Source organism: Camelus bactrianus, chromosome 10 (assembly GCF_048773025.1).
Source record: "Camelus bactrianus isolate YW-2024 breed Bactrian camel chromosome 10, ASM4877302v1, whole genome shotgun sequence".
Taxonomy (NCBI): Eukaryota; Metazoa; Chordata; class Mammalia; order Artiodactyla; family Camelidae; genus Camelus; species Camelus bactrianus.
The window spans coordinates 26,587,693-26,605,757 of NC_133548.1; positions in this window are offsets into that span (position 1 = coordinate 26,587,693).

The window sequence follows — 18,065 nt, forward strand, 5'->3', positions numbered from 1 at the left end:
TTGCAAGGATCTGAAAATTGTCCCTTGAAAGCAATTCTAGAAATCTATGATGTTGGCCTCCAGACTGCTTAGAAAAGGAGAGAGAAGATAGCATAAAGTCAAAATCCTGTAATTGACTTCACTGTAATTGGCAAACTGATACTCTATTTTCTCTCTAGAATGGGTTATTAGACAGACCGAGACAGTGGTGTGGGCAGCAATAGGAGACTTGAAAATCAACGATGTTTTCTGAGACTCTATCTAAAATCTTTTCTACAGAGACAGATAAAAGGATAATGAGCTGAGATATTTTTAAAGGATTCTCACAATTTGCAACTCAAATAAATCTAGTTTTAAAATACGTGTGATTTTTTAGGCTGTAATGACTGAAAATGTTAAACTAAATATTTTGCTTAAACAAGTAAAGACGAAGGGGGTAAATGAGCAAATTAAAATGCGTGAAAGCTGGCTCTGCGGCGGCAGCTTCCTCCAGAAGAGAATGGCTAATTCTTACGTGACGTGTTATTGTCACTCCTTGGGAGAAAAGCTGCCCCGGGAGGAGCCCAACCGTTCAGCATTTTGCTTCTGGTCAGGATTGATTCCAGATGTGGGAGGTAAATGCTAGAAAGGGTTTGGAAAATGGAGTGGAAATGAAAAATCCCACAGGCCATTTGAGTGTTGATGACAGATGAGGTAGGTATTTGCAGGTAACTAATGAACTTGCTGGGCGCTTGGAGAGTGCTCAGTCCAGTGGATATTTAACAGGCAGGAAAGACCCAGCTGAGATAGCGCGGCTGCCCCCACGCACTGAGAGCTGGGGAGCCTGGAGTCCTGACGGAACATGTGAATAGAACAGCTGCGATGTGGCTACTCTGTAAATGAGCAGAATTTAAGTCTTTTCCTAAAACAAGTTCACAATTTATAAAAATATTTTTTTTCAACTCCCTATTATTTGACTTGTCCTGACTATTTCATTATACGAAGAAATGATGAACAAATGTTCACTATGTGTAGGTCAGTAAGGCAGAATAGCAGAGCGATTGTAAGCACCAGTCTTAAAGTGACCCAAACTTGGGCTTAAATGTTGACTCTGACATTTCTTAACTCGTTATTGGGTATTATTCTAAGCCATAGTTTCCTTATCTTTAAAATGACTATATATTTTAAAATGAAGAGTTGAGAGAATTAAATGGGGTGATGTGTGTGTGTGTGTGTGTGTGTATATATATATATATATATATATATATATATATATATATATAAAGCCCTTAGCCTAACACTCAATTAATGCTCAATAAATGTAAAGTTAACATGATAATTATTGTTATTCTAGGAATGAAGGCTGGACCAGCAGGTGATCCATAATCCCAGTATGGAAAGAATTTAATCTTTAGCAAGGGGATATTGACTCATGAGACTTTCATATTATTAATAGATGCAGGCTATTTTCAACTTTAATATTGGTATTTCAGTTAGAGTTCTTGGTCGCAAGCTACAGAAATTTATTATTGACAATATAAGCAACTAGGAGATCACCGGAAGGTTAACAGGAGGCTTACAGAATGGAAGGATGCCAGAGAACAAGCCTTGGAAATAGACAGGAAGCCCCAAAAGCAGGAGGCAGGAACCAGAGCAGATGATACAGTAACCCTCTGGTATCCAGGACAGCCAGCCAGGTGAGTGACTTCCTATCATTCCCGGGTCACTAACTGCACTTCCAAGTCTCAGGAAAGGAGATGATGCCTGTTTGGCTAAGCTCAGTGTACATGCCCAATCTCTTACAAGGGGCAAGGGGGCAGGAAAAAGAAAATCTGGAGAAGATCAATCCCTGAAATAACACTCCTACCTCAATCACGGACATGAGGGGAAATTCGGATATTATAAGAGAGGAAAATGTTACTCTGGTAGTCAAAACCCATAAATGCCGATCATTACTGATCCAGCCTTCCATGATGCAATCCACAGAATTTTCATTGTAAGCCACGTGTTCTTAGATGTAATGTTTATGTTGCTCAAGTCAGATTCCCAGATTCACGGGGCTAAAGAAGACTTGAAGGTGATTGCCAGTTTGTCTTGAGAGAAAAGGCACACACAGCCGTGCAGGTTATCCACTACACGGGAGCGCCCAGCTGAGAAGCCAGGTGGGGGCTGAAATTCATCGTCACTTCTCTCATCACACCTCTGCCCAGAGAAAGAGGCTTCTTATAATTTCCAGGAATATTCTGCCATCTTGCCAACCCCTGCAAGTGTGGCGTTACGTCAGCCCAGAGTAACTACCATTTTCTTAATCTACACGAAGTTTTTTTAGGTACTAGTGGTGTCCTTTGCTAAATCCCACACCACCCAGGAGCACAGGAGAAAAGGAAGGAAACAATGATGGCTGTCTTCCTCCATCTCTTGCCTCTATCACTTCTTTCTCATCTTTTCTTCTTCATTATCCTAGAATGAGAGAGCTTAAGGTTTGAATGAGATTTGGACAATCTGCTGATCCAGATACTCATCCAGTGCTTGAAATACAGCCCTCTTTCCCTCCCCTGCAGCGTAACACCCATGACGACTGGTTGTCCAGATTTAAGCACCTGGATAGACAGCCCTTTCTAAAGAGGATTCTTCCCTATATACCTGTCTACGACTTCTAGTCACGCTGATCAGTTCTATGTCTGAGGCTACGAGGAACAAGCCTAACCCTTCTTTCAACTGAGAGGCCTTTCAATAGTTGAAGTCTAATGTTAAGGTTTTCCAGCATAACTTTCTCACTTAGACCTTGGGCAATATAATTTCATGATATAGGTGGCCAAAAGTTCTTTGAATTCTCTCTCATTTATCACATTGTAGCCCTCTTACAATGTGTCATCCAGAATGGAATGCAGCAACCAAGCATCATCCAAATAAAGCCCATGAGAGTGCCAAGTGTTAATGATCATAAGTCATAATAATAATAGCTAACTGAGCTAAATTTAAAACTTAACCATATACCAGGCATTGTGATAGGCATTTTACTTATGATAATTTAATCCTTACAGCTCTTTCAGATAGTCTGTTATGATCTCCTTTTACAGATGAGGAAACTGAGGTTCTGAGAGATTAAATCATTCACCGCAAATTCCCACCACTAGTAAGTGGTATTAATGAGATTCACACCTGGATGTCCCTGAGACCAGAGCTCACACACTATCACACTATCCACTTCACTATACTTCCCTTTATGTCGCTGGAACTCCATTAGCTTTTTCGCCATTCCTCCTGACCTGTTCTCACCAAGATTTCCCCAACCTTTGACAACGCGTCTGCTGACCTGCAGTGCTCGGGCTCTCATTACTGGTGAATTTCCCTTGCATGATACATCTTTGATAGAGATTGTACTGCTGGATCCTAGGGCTAAGAGTATATCAAAAGTAGAGGAAGGTTGTGGGAGAGTAGGAAGTGTCATGCCTACACTTTCGTTAACTCTTTTTTACTCAAAAGAATCAGGTTGCTCTTTAGATTTAGGTTTCTTGGGAGTTTTGATGTTACTTCCCATAGATTGGTTTGGGGAGCCAAAAGGGAGTTGAGGGTAATTACTGATTCCACCAAGATGACAGAAGAGCAAAGTGTTCAACTCAGCCCCCTAACTTTCCCCTTTCTCTCACATAATCCTGGGGAATTATCTTCATCAAGGTGTGCACTGAATTTTCAACTTGGTGGACACTTGTCCTTTTCATTGTCCCAAGCCCTTTTAACTGTTTGATGCCCAGGCCTTACAGAAGTGATTCGAGCACTCGGTGAGAGGGGAGAGCTCGCAGCCATCCCCAGGGGAGTAGGAAGAAGTCTCCCGAAGCCCATGGTGGCAAGTGGTAAGATTGATCTTTAGTCAAAGGAAAGATCAAACTACTTCAGCAAGCTTATTGCCATAGGTGCTACAACTCTCCTGCGAATCCTGGAATCCTAGAAGGTCAGTGGACTCACATCATCTCAGCAGAGTTCTCTTTGGCCTTTAGTAACAGAACAATCAATTCCTTTCGGATTACACCAAAGAAAACAAAGGGGAAATAGTGACAGAATGCTGTAAAATTAAGTGGCAAAACCCAGAATGTTCTGAAGTAGCATCTCTCTGCTTCCCATTCAGTTTTGCTCCTTATTCTGTCTCAGTCCCTAGCTTAGTGCTCAGCACATAGTAGACAGTCAACAAACATCCTTTGAAGATCAGCCCGCACCCGGCAGAGAGGTGCATTGAAGATGCCTAATCCTGTAAGAAGTTGTGAATTGTACGTATCTTTAAATTTGTTACCTACTTTGAACTGAAGTCTGGTTTTTCTATTTGCTCCAAATCTTAATCACCTTAGATAAAACAGGCTACTTTTCTTTTGCACCAGCTTCTCTTTCCACTACTACCAACAGTAACTCAGAGCCAATCCCTTTGATGCAGGTATTTTCTGATACTCTCCTTTTAAATCTCCCTTGATAGGATGTTTAAAGGGAATTCCAAATTTGGTCCCTTTCAAGCTGAACCTATGCTGAATATGTGATGTTACCTTTCAAAATTTAGAGCTTTCAGTAGCTAAGAAAATTTGTCCCTCGGACCTCAAATTTTAGGAAGAAAATGCTAGATTGTAATTCTTAAAGGATTAGTTTTACTTTTTGTATGTAATACAGTCCACTAGGTGGCATCTCAACACACAGAAAGCTGGATCTATGAATTGGAGATGAATCCACTATACTGTTTTAAAAATAGGTTTTAAATTGCACTGAGCTATATGGTTGTAATATTATTGGAACCCTCAGCATTTGTGAACGGTAAGATTCTGTGGTGAAGGAACTATGTTTCTGTATTAGATAAGAGATGCTCTGATAGAATCCCACTGCTCTTTCTGATGGAGTGTACTGTTCTGAAACTGCATCCAAGGATGGGAAGGTTGGTACAGAGGAACTCCTATCAGGTGACTCCGTTTGTTATGAGGTGTGATTAAAAGATATATACACCAGCAGAAAATGTGACATGAAAGGCATTTAAATATACAATTAACAGGCTACTTGGTGGGTGTCACTTAGGCCAGATTACAACACAGTAAGGCTCTCTTCCAGCATTCAGCATTTCAGGCTCAGGAAACATCCGTTTGGATGAGGAAGATCATGCTCCCAGCACAATCCCCCCTCAGGTGGTGACATGTCTGTTAATGCGAACCTCCCAGAGGTGGCCTTTATCTTACTTGGATAATTAGCCATTTGGACAAGTGGAGGTTTTTAAGACCTTTTGCCATCTTTCAAACTTAATAAAAGTATCTCTAATAGTCATATGGTTCATGAAGTAATAATTCATTTTCATCTGAAAAATTTTTAGTTCTTCAAAAAAATCTAACCAATCATCCTAGAATTAATAAAATCTTCTTTGACTTCCTAGGCCTGGGGAAGGGACCCCCTCCATGTGCTCCCTATTATAAACTGCACCCTATCTGCCGTCATCACCCCGATTACACAGGTCTACAACCACCTGTTGTTTAATACTTGTCTCCCACTTAGACTGTAAGCTCAGTGAGGACACAGAACCTGACTGTCTTCTCACCACTGTGTCCCCAGGGCACGCATAACAGCTCCTGGTACTCAAAAAATACTTGCTAAATAAACAAATGAAATTCTAGGGAAGAAAACAAGAATGCACTGACTTCTAAACTAAAAGCCTTGAAATATTTGCAAGGGTCAATCTATAAGATACAAGTTAAAGTTACTCCTCCTTTCCCTGCACACACACAGATTCCAGTCTCTGTTATGATGAAGATTCTGGTCTTTTGCTTTAAATCACCACCAGTGGCATCCAAAGGCTGCCCTCCAGAAATAACTCTTGGCTGTTCAATGAAATCGAATGCATTCAGTTAAATTCACATTTATTGACCACCAGTAGATATGAAAAACCAAACTTTACGTGAAATATTTGATGTTTTACACTCACCAAGATGTCCCCATCAAAATCTCTGCTCACCTCTCCTTACTCAGATACAGATGGGTTTACGGGAATGAGCATACATTGTAAGGCAAAACAGCATACATTGTACAACAAAACTTTTTCATAATTCTTGTCGCAAAAGACAACCTTGCAAACAGGACTAGAGCTTTTGGTTGCTTCTGACAAGGAAATTTTATAAATAAGTCTTTGTAGCAGAGGCTGTGAGCTTAGGCTCTGGCATTAGACCAACTGGATAGGAATCCCAGCTCCACCAGTTCCTGGCCTGAGACCTTGAGTTTTTTATTTAGCATCTCATGAAGCTACATTTTAAAGATATCATCTGTCTTAGATAGGGTTTTGGGGAAGATTAAATGAAATGATGTGTATAAATTCTTAGTATAGTGGCTAGCCCATAGCAAGAGATCAATAAACATTAGCTATTATTTTTGTTAATATTAGTTATCTGAGTGGCTTTTCTTAGAGGCCCTTTGTAGTCAGTGACAGCCAAAAGGAATATTCCACAGGTTCCCTCATACATCTTTAAGTTCAGTCCATTAGATTCTGACATAGTGACTGTAAATAATTATAAATGAGCCCCAAGTGTACCTCAGTGTCATGTACTTAAATCAAGAGCCAAAGAATGATGATCCATCTCCCTTTTCCTTTTTGGACTGGATTTTCTTCTCTATTATTTCCAAGAGTAGATGTCTAGCCACTGCTCCCTCCCCTCCACTCCCACCCCTTATCTATTCAATATGCATTTATTACTGAGTACTAGATATTGTTCATCTGGGGATTCTACCTCAGAAAGTTTACAGTTTAGGAAGAAAGGTGAAACACACACACACACACACACACACACACACACAACTGTAAGAAGACTTAGAAAGTGATGAGAGTCAGAAGGGATGGACATCACACAGTGGAATTCAGAGGAAGCATCGAATCACTGCCATTTTAGCATTCACATTGCGTGTCCGTATAGATAGACACTAGCGAGGATATAAGAAAAATGAAAGTCACCACTCATGTGCTTAAAGACTGGGAAAACTTAGATAAAGACAGAACCTAAGCCACGAATGATTTGGGGTTAAATCCCAGCATCAGCACCACGCCTGGACCTCGACAGACCTCCAGCCGAAGAAAGAAATATCCCGAAGTGGATCTGTAGCACACACACACACATGGGGCACCTCTCTGCCTGGATAAAGATGCTTTGAAGAAAAAGTGAAAATCGCCCTCACTGCCTCCCCACTGAGAGCTGGCAAGGTCCACAAAGGCGGGCACAGGACGCTTCTGCTGGTCCCTGTAACACTTGCCTTCTGTATTGGTTCGCTAGAGCTGCCACAGAGTGCCACACACTGGGCCACTTAAGCAACAGAAATTTGTCTCACAGATTTGCCAAAAGTCCAGAATCAAGGTGTCAGCAGGGCTAGTTCCTTCTGGGGGCTGTTCCAGCTTGGCTTGTAGATGGCCGTCTTCTCCCTGTGTCTTCACATCATCTTTCCTCTATGTGTGTCATCTCTGTTTCCAAATGTCCCCCTTTTACAGGGATACCAGTCACATTGGATTAAGGCTCGTCCTAATGACCCCATTTTAACTTGATTACCTCTGTAAAAATCCTGTCTCCAAAGAAGGGCACGTTCTGAGGTACTGGAAGTTAGGACTGCAACATATCTTTTTGTCAGGGGGTGGACATAATTAAACCATTAAAGTTTTCAAGAACTAAAAATGGTGTTTTCACCAATTAGTTTACCAAACACATTGTTTAAAACGATACCCTATTATCAGTATCAGTTAAGTTCAATCAGCCCACATTTATTAAGTGTCTGGCATAATCAGAACATTATGGTGGATGCTGAGGTAACATTCAGATGTAATGGAAATGTGGACATGGTCTCTGCTGGCCAACCCTAGGGCAGGACATCAGAGTCAAGTGGGAGAGGCGAGAGGAGATGGTCACAGATAACCATGCCACATGGTCTGATGTGGGAAGTTCTACAAGAGCAGTGTAGGCAAAGAGCTATGGCAGTTCATTGAGGACAGGGAAGCTGTGATGCCTCATCTGGGCCTTGAAGGGCTTGTAAGGTATGGAAAGACAGTGTCGGAAGGAAGAGCAGTTCAGGAGAAGGATGAGCTCGAGCGGAGATGTAGAGTGGGGAGATTCATTTATCCAGGTGAACGGTCTGGGGTGTGGTTGGGTTGGAGGAGTACTTTTCAAACTTTGTAAAACCACTGAATCCTTCTTGAAGTGAGACTTTATGCAGATCCACAAAATGTTGAAAGCAGAGCTTCTCTGGTCTAAAATCCTGGCTGCTCTAGACATCCACAGAGCAAAACTGAAACCCCAGAGCTGGGGACTAGAGTAATGGGAAGTCAGCCTGGGAAGTCAGGGTGTGGCCAGCTGTGGACACCCAAGAGTGGCTGTGGCCCTGGGGATAATCAGGAAGCCTTGGGAGGTTTCCAAGCAGAGAAGTGACTAGACCAGACTCCTTTGGTGATGATACATGGGATACTTCAGAACAGGGAGAAATAACTTTGTCTTGAAACAGTATAAGCTTACAGAAATTTAATAAGAAAAGCATATATTATGTATCCAGAGAACCATAAAAATTGTCCAAATCTTCTGCCTCTGTTCTTCTAAGACTCTTTGTGGTAGCCTCAGCTGTTGAGGAACCACTCCAAGCTGCAGCAGAGAAGAGGACAGAGTTTGTATTTTGAGACACAATGAGATTGGTAGCAATGCAGTTGAAAACATGGGATCTAGACTCTCCCAAGCCTGTGTTTGAATTCCAGCCTCCACCAAATTTCCTTAAGCCTGAGTGTCAATGTTCTCATTTGTGAAATAGAGACAACTATATCAGCCTCATATGATTATTGAAGGGATATAGTTCGGATAAATGAGGTCAGATATTTAAAATATTGAGCATAATGCTTGGCAGTAGTTAGCTTTCACAATATGGTTATTCCCTAAGACAAATTAACCAACCATATATGGGGGAGTTGGGTACTAGGTATACTGATGTGATTGCTGAGTTTCCCTGATCTGGACACACCTTTCCCTTGAGCAGACTGTCTGCTAGCCAAAACTCATTATGGGGGCCCTGTCCACATTTTTCCATTTCCATTCCCATCCTCTTTTAGAGGAGACCATTCAGGCTTCTCCCACGTGGTGATCTGCAAAGCTGGTTTAGAGAGTTGGGCCTATAAAAGGATTCCCAGGCAACAAAAGAGAGGAATTACTTTGTCCACACCATCAAGAAGCCCGCTTTGTGGGTACTGTCAAGACAGATTGTGCAGCAAATTGGTGCAGGCCACACAGAGTGTCAGAATGTATGTACAGTAATTGAAAAGTATTGCTTGCACACTTTCAGTATCTGGGCAATCTCCCAGCAGACAATGGCATCAAGGGTTAAAATGCACCATAAAGGATGGATTCCAGCTGCATTCAGGACAAATGTCATGCACATGGCCTGAGGAGTGTAGGAAGGGCAGCAACTACACTAATGGTCTCCAGGGGAGCGGATATTTCTGTTTTCCACGAGGCAGAGGCAAGAAAGGAGCTTTGTCATAAACACCCTCTGTGCTCACGGTCCCCATTTTTTATTTGACTCAGTGTTTTAAGCTTCTTCAGATGCCCACCTGGAGATGCACTGCTGGCTCTCATTCTGGTGTTTCCTGAGGGTGTCCAGGGTTTTCATCTAGCTCTCCTGCTAATCCCTAATCCCCAGCCCCAAGGTTTGAACCACCAGTTTCCTCCAATGTCTCCCACCTGGCTGGTGGCTGCACGATGATTCCACAACCACCAAAGGGATGGTAACCTTACTTTTCAGAAGACTGAGTGAAGGCTTTGTGTTGCCTTGTGGATTTGTTCATTTGGTGTCCTTGGCTTGGGTCTGGGTGGATGGCCTTTGATTGGATTTGAGGAGATTTGAGATTGAATTCCTGTGAACTCCATCAGGAGCCAGAAGAAGAATGGAGTGACAGAGGGACTGCTGATCTTTGACCCCAGCCCATTGATGGCTGCTGTCATCACTGTTGGTGGCTGCTCTGAACAAGAATGCATTGTCTCTCAGTCTTTTGTGGACAGTCTTTCATAGTCAGTCTTTGCAGGATGTACCCCTTGAATCAGGGAATGTGTCCTTCCACCCAGGGCAAAGGGTGAATGAGGAAGGCAGGTCAAGAAAGTGAGGTAGTACTCCAGAGAGAGGACTTGAGAAGGAAACATTAGGGAGAATGATCAGGTTAATAATAAGAGTTTATAATTAATACGTATTGAGTAGTTACTATATATTATACACTTGCACTGGTTGTCTCATTTAATCTTTTCAACAATACTGTAAAGTAAGTACTCTCCCAATTTCCAGATTTTAAAAAATCTGAAGTTTCTTCTCCTCCTCCTCTTCTTTAATAGGCAATAAGCCAGGTAGACCTATGAATCTATGATTTGATCCCATGCAATGAATCCATTGTCTGAGAATGTAAGTACTGCTTGGTGCTTCCTCCATGAATCAGGATGGAAGTTGAAATCCAAAGTGTCTTTAGGAGCTCTGCTAACCCCTTTGGAATCTGGAAGCTGAATGCATCTTTATGAGAAATGTCTTAGTTTTCTTTTCCCTTATTGTCCAAATATTCACCATCTTTCAAGGCTCTGGTCAGAGCCCACCTCTCTACAGCTGCTTCCTTGAGAGATTTTCTGAGCCCTCATAATGCTTTCTGTAATAATCAGTTCACCCAAATTAGCTTAGGAATTCCTCATAACAAAGCCTTTGCTATTTTTCTTCTATTTTACAGATTAAAATTGAGCTTAGATAAAGTTCACCTAAGATCATATTTCTAGTAAATAATCGAGTTTGGATTTGAAACCAGGAGACCTGACTCATAGTGTGCTTTCTCTATGTTATATTGTCTCCTCTCAATTAAATGCTATATGATACACTTTGTCAATCAATCGAGTAATCTATATTTTTTGTTTTTCTCTCTAGAACCAGGAAATGTTATTCTTGCTCTCAAAGAACTTACAATCTAATTGGCAACAGCCTTTGTTTAAGTCTTCTTTGTGTAAACTATCAGCACACTTGGGATTTGGGAGAAATCGCAGAAGGGAGTATAATAGCAACCGATGGTTCTGGGGGAGAGTGCTTTGTCATCATCTGCTGTCTTATACTAGATGTCTTCTTCATTATTCTTTTGTTGTTATTGCTTTCTTCAGATCCTTTGATTCACATTGCTATAGAAGATCAAAGTAAAAGAAACAACCTCATCTTGAAAGTAAGGAAGCGTCATGTTTTTCTTGGTTAGTGCTTAGGGCAGTATTTTGTTTTCTTTAAACAAATCAAGCCTGATTTCCAAACCCTACCACTTTAGATTGGTGAAAAATTCAGTGTTGGTATGTGCTAGGGTCCTTTTCCTTTGCAAAGTAACATTTTATGTGGGAGGCTTCCTGGTCTGGAAAATGAAAGGAGAAGGATTTGAAGGACTTCTGACCTCTTATACAAAATCAGTAGAAACCCTGTAGGATAGTAACCTCAGGATGTGAACTAGAAAACTAAAAGTAAAGTAAGAAACCAAAGCGATATTGTAGGAGTACATACATTTCTGGGTCTTGGCTCTAGGTAGGAGTGGGAGAAAAGTCTCTCCTAAGAACTATAACCATAAGCCCACACTCTACCAAGTTTGGGCCTGAAAAACCATGAGGTAAGGCCTCAGATAACAGTACCTTCAAATGTCTGGCAGAAACAATTTGGAAGACTAGACTTTGAAGACTTAAAAAGAATTACCATGGATAAGTTGTTCTAAGGAACATGAGCCAATGATGAAAGATGACTAAATATAAACCACTATGATTGAAAGTCAATTAAAAAAATTTGTAGAATCTGACCTGCAAAGATTACAGATGTTGGACTATGTTGAACAGATAGCTTATGACATAGACTATCACATGATATTGTTTACTACATTTAGAAATAAAAAAAGGATTGAAGTTTTGAGTAAGGCAAAACTTGACAGTTGTGAAAGATATTTAAGAGACGTGGAAGATAGCTTGTGAAGGTCCAATAAATGCCCATTGGAGTTCCAAAACTGCTAATAGAACTGGGGAGAGATTTTTTTCTACAATTCATGAAAGATACCAATCATCAGATTCCGAAAATTCAGTGGACTTTATAGTGAAATTATAGAATACTAAAGATAAAATGAAAACCTAAAAACTATCCAGAAAGGAAATACAGATTAAGTACAAAGACATAACAACTAGAATGGCAACAATTTTCTTTAAAGCAACAGCAGACCCCAGAAGACAGAGAAATAGTATCTTCTGTATGCTGAAAGAAAATTATGTCACTCTAGATTTTATAACCTGCAAAGATATATTTCAAGAGTGATGGTTGTGTACAAATATATTCAGGTAAACAAACAAAAAAAAAGTGTATGCTACCAACAGGTGGTCTCCCATTACAAGAGTTTGTGAAGGATTTTCTTCTGAGAGATTGAAAATAATCTCAGAAGGAAGTTCTGTGATGTCAGAAGTAATTGGTAGCAAAAGAAAATATAAACATAAGAAAACCTAAAGAAGCCTTGATGGATAAAGTAATGATAAGGTTTAACCTGTTGGGCTAAAAAAAGTAAAGTTATAACGAAAACTCTGCACAGTAGTATTTAAGTCAAGAAAGAGATGAATGGAGTTAGCAACCTAAGCTCCCTCAAAATGATTCAAAGAAATGTAAAAATACAATTATCTTTAAACAATTTTATTTTCAGACTTACAGAAAAGTTGTAAGGGAATTATAAATAACTTTTCCCCTGAGTAAGTAGCAGGGCAGATACCGCATTACCCCTGACATAAGAGTGTGATTTGTACAAACAAGAACATACACCTCTATAGCGACAATTACCTGTAAGAATCAGTAAATTAACATCAACACATTACACATCTGATTCTCAAACCTATTCAAATCTCGCCAATTGTCCAAATAATGTCCTCTATAGTTAAAGAATTTGGTTCAGAATCATAGGTTGCATTTAGTTGTTGTGTCTCTATTCTAGTTCAGTTATCCTCCCCACCTCAACTTTCATGACGTTGACACTTAAAAATTATGGGCCAGTTATTTTAAAGAATGTCCCTTATTTGAATTTGTCTGATGGTTCCTCATGATTAGATTTAAGTTAATGCATCTTTGGCAGAAACAGCATTGAAGTGATGTGCTCTCATTGCATTCTGTCCTATGGCTATTCTTTTCTGGAGATGCTATATCTGATCACTTGATTAAAGAGAGATCTGCCAAGCTTTTTCCCTTTGTGGTTTATGACTACCTGATGGAAGATGTAATAAAAGTATTAAATAGCCCATTCCTCGTCAAATTTTCAATGTATTCATTTATTTATTTATGTCCTATGGACTTATGCTTTCTTAAATTATTAAATGGTTTATAATCCATGATTTTCACTATTTATTTTGATGCTCAAATTGTCCTCAGTTTTATCAGTGGGAGCCCCTTGAAGCTGACTTCTGTGTTGTTTTGATATGTCCCTAGCATTTTTGAACACTTCTTTACTTATTGGCACAAAAAGATGTTCTGGGTTCATCTTGTTCTTCTTGTGCAGCCCCCGCACGAAGGTCTTCCTCTCCTGCTCTGGCTCTGACATCTTATGCAGGGCTCCATCCTGGCGGGAAGCCCCTTTTAATAGCTAGGACTTTGACACTTCTGCAGGCTGCCTTCCCACGTAAATGAATACTCTCATCACCCTCTTGAATTTCAGCACCTTGAACTAAAAGCCTGTCTTTATCCACCACCTCCCTACCTCTGCCCCCTACATGGATACCTCTTTTCCCTGCTTAGGTCTCCTGCTTAGATCTTCTGGAGGGTACACCCAACCCACCCACTCAAGCTCCAATACCGTTCAACAAAATTCCCTTCCATGGGGTTGCCCTATTCATTCCATCAGGCTGTAAGATCTTGTTGCAGGAAACCCTCCTACATGGTCACCCTCCTTCCCACATGGAGATGCATCTTTATCCTCTTGAGCTTTGCCATCTCCACTCAGGTGGGGACACCTGAGTGGCCCACCTTAAAGATTTAGGACCAAATTACTTAAGAAAGGAAGGAAAAAGAAAAGCAAGAAAAGAGAGGAAAGAAAGAGGAGGGAAGGAAAGAGAAGAGGAAGGGAAAATGGAAAGAGGAGGGGAAAATGGAAAAAAGAAGTGGAAAAAAGAAGTAGAAAAAAGAACTTTATTTTGAAATCTGGTTAAACTAAAAATGCACACTAAAAAGTTGAGGGTAATCCCTAAAATGATGGAGATAGAATATCTAACATCCAAACCAGCAGAAAGGGAAAAAGAAGTGGAATAAGGGAAAAGGAAAAACACTAACTTAATGTAAAATAAAGCAAGAAAGGAACAACAACAACAACAAAACAAAAACAAAAAAATGGGGCAGGGGGTGACAAATAGAAAGTGCTAAGTAAATTGGTGGAATTTAATCTAAATGTATTAGTGATCAAAATCAATTAAAAAAATAACTAAACCATCCAGTTAAAAGATAAAGATGATCAGACTGGACACAAAAACAGAATCCATCTCCACGCAGTTCACAGGAGCCAGAACTCGAACATTGGGATATAGAAAATTTGAAAAGATCCTGGGCCGGTTCCCTCAGATGCACGGCCTCACTCTTCCGCTCTTGGGGAAGCGAGAGATGTCAGGACAGCTGTGCGCAGGATGGTGGCCCTGCACAAGGTGTCGGAGCCAGAGCAGGCTGAGGAAGATCTCCCTGGGGCGCTACCAGATAAGCCTGGAACAGCTTTTGTGTCATAAAGTAAGGCAGTGCTCAGAGAACACTGGGGGCAGGTCAAAAAGACACAGAAGCCAGTGTGAAGGGGCTCCCTCTGGTCAAATTGAAGTGATGCTGATGCCCAGGAACTGCCTTCCCCAGGCTGGCTGGTTTCTGTCTGTGTTTGGTCAATGAGAGTCTGAGTCTGGACTGATAGTGAAAGTCAGTGGCCAGGGATTTCTTCCCTACTCTCCTTCGGACAGAGTTTCCAGCCCTGGGGGGCTCTCCTCCATTGCTCCAGCCCCCTCTTGGTCACTGTGGCTCCACCTCTGCTCAGTGGCCATGACCTCTGGGCTCTGATATTATTGTATCTCCCCTTTGCTTCCCTCCCCTAGGTGTGGTAGCAGCTTCTCAAGTAGCTAATCTCCCAAACTGTCTCATCTCTATTGGGTTTCTCAGATTTTCTATTGTGTATGTAACTCATTTCCTGAATTAAATTCTCTCTGTTTAGATAGTCAATGAGGTTTCTGTTTTCCTAATCAAACCCTGACTGATACTCCAGGCAAATACTGGCAAAAAGAAAGATGGTATCATCATATTAATGTTACACAGAATAGACTTTAAGGCAAAAAGCCACAGTGAGATGGAGAATATAACATAATTCTAAATTGTATGTACCTAATAACCTATCGAAATATATGTAGCAAGTATAACAGAACTGGATATATCACCATCAGACCAGGAGATATTTAGCATATTTCTCTCAGCAATGGATAGCTCACATTGTCAAGGAATGAAATAGGGAAGATTTGTATAACATTATTAAGAAACTTGATCTAGCAAACGTTATGGAACACCACACTGATAGCTAGAGAGCACGTATTTTTTTCCTAAGTGCACATGGTCCCCAGATCACATTTTAGGCCATAAAGGAGAGCTTAACAAATTTCAAGAGTATCATACAGACCACATTCCTAACCATAACACAATACGTTAGAAATCAGTAACAAAAAGATAATTAAAATAACCTTATACATTGTGTAGGGGGGTGCACATGGGTAAAAGAAGAAATCACAATGGAAATTTAAAAATACTTGTAACTGAAAAAATAATGGAAAAAGTAAAATAATACTTAGAGGCAAAATTAATGCCTTATAAATGTCTATAGAAGAAAAAAGAAGGAAGGCTGAAAATTAAGACTTTTGTATTAGAACGGGAAAAACTCAAAGAAAGTAGAGGAAAAAATGTTTAAAAAAATAAGAGCAGATATTAAAAATAAGGGAAAAGATTGATAAATTCAATTACATCAAAATTAAGAAACTCTGTTCATCAAAAAATACCATAAAGTAAACAAAACAAACAACACACCCTGGAAATGGCATCTGTAGCAGGTATTAGCAGCAAAGATCAGTATTAAGAACATAAAGAATTCCTGCCAGTTATTCAGACAAACTACCCGACTGAAAAACGGGCAAAAGAAATAAACGTTTTACAGATAGGGAAACTTGCATCTGCATAAACATATGAAAAGATGCTCCATTTTTATTAATAATCAACTAATGGTAAATTAAATCCACAATGCATTTCCGTTTGACACCCGGAAGAATGGCAAGCTTTTAACATATGACAGTCCCATGTGTTGGTGAGGACGTTGAGCAATGGGAACACACACACTGCTGGTGGCAGTGTACACTGAGAGAGCTATTTTGGTGAATAACTTGCATTACTTTATAAATATGAGCATGCATGTACCATACAACCAATCAATTCATTTTTTAAGCATTTCCTAAATTAACTGATATATATATGCACCAGCAGAACTGTGCAAGACTGTCCTCTGAAATACTGTTGTTTCTAAATAGACTTGACTTTTTAGAGTAGTTTGAGGTTCACAACAAAATTGAGCAGAAAGTGTATAGTTCCCTTATGCTCCCTGACCCCATACAACACACACACAGCCTCCCCCGCTGCCGACATCCCACACCCCATGGGTAAATTTGTTCCAATCTATGAACCTGCATTAACACATCATTATCACCAAAAGCCCATAGCTTACAGCTCACTTTTGGTGCTGTACATTCTGTGTGTTTCAACAGATGTATAATGACATGTATCCACCACTGTAGTATCATATAAGAATAGTTTCACTGCCCTAAAAATCCCTTGTGCTCTGCCTGTTTATCCATTCCTCCCCTGGCAAACACTTATCTTTTTACTGTCTCCATAGTTTTGCCTTTTCCAGAATGTCATATAGATGGCATCATGTAGAATATAGAATTTTTTTTTTTAGATTGACTTCTTTCTCTTAGTAATACACATTTAAGGTTCTCCTTGTCTTTTCATGGCATATTTCCTTTTAGTGTTGAATAGTATTCCACTGTCTAGATATACCACAGTTTATTCATCTGTTTACCTACTGAAGCACATCTTGGTTGCTTCCACGTTTTGGAAATTATGAGTAAAGTTTAAATAAACATCTGTGGGCTGGTTTGTGTGGACAAAAGTTTTCAACTTTTTTGGGTAAATACCAAGGTGTGTGATTGCTGGGTGGTATGGTAAGAGTGCATTGAGTTTTGTAACAAGCCAAACTGTCCTTCAAAGCGACCACCCCATTATATATTCCCACAAGCAGTGAGTGAGAGGGTCTGTTGCTCCACATCCTCCCCAGCATTGGATGTTGCCAGTATTTTGGGTTTTGACCATTCTAACAGGTGTATAGTAGTATCTCATTGCTGTTTTAATTTGCATTTCCCTGATGACATGATGTGGGGCATCATTTCATATGTTGCTTGCTATCTGTGTAACTTCTCTGGTGAGGTATCTGTTAAAGTCTTTGGCCCATTTTTTAATTTTCTTCTTGTTGAGTTTTTAGATTTTTTTGTATATGTTGAATAATTATCCTTTATCAGATGTGTATTTTGCAAATATTTTCCCCAGTATGTGGCTTGTCTTCTTATTCTCTTGACTTTGTCTTTCACAGAGCAGAATTTTTTAATTTTAATAAAGTCCAACTTACTATTCACTTCTTTATGGACTGTGCCTTTGATGTCATATCTAAAAATCACCTCCATACCCAAAGTCATCTAGATTTTCTCCTACATTATCTTCTAGGAGTTTTATAGTGTCATGTTTTACATTTAGTGCTGTGATTCATTTTGAGTTAATTTTTGCAAGCGATGTAAGATCTGTGTATAGATTCTTTTTTCTTTTTTTTTGCTTGTAGATATCCAGTTGTCCAATATCATTTGTCGAAAGGACTATCTGTTCCACTGTATTGCTTTGGCTTCTATTTGAAAGATCAGTTGACTACATTTATGTGGTTCTATTTCTGGGCTCTCTATTCTACTCCATTTGTCTATTCTTTTACCCATAGCACACTGTTTTGATTAGTATAACTTTAT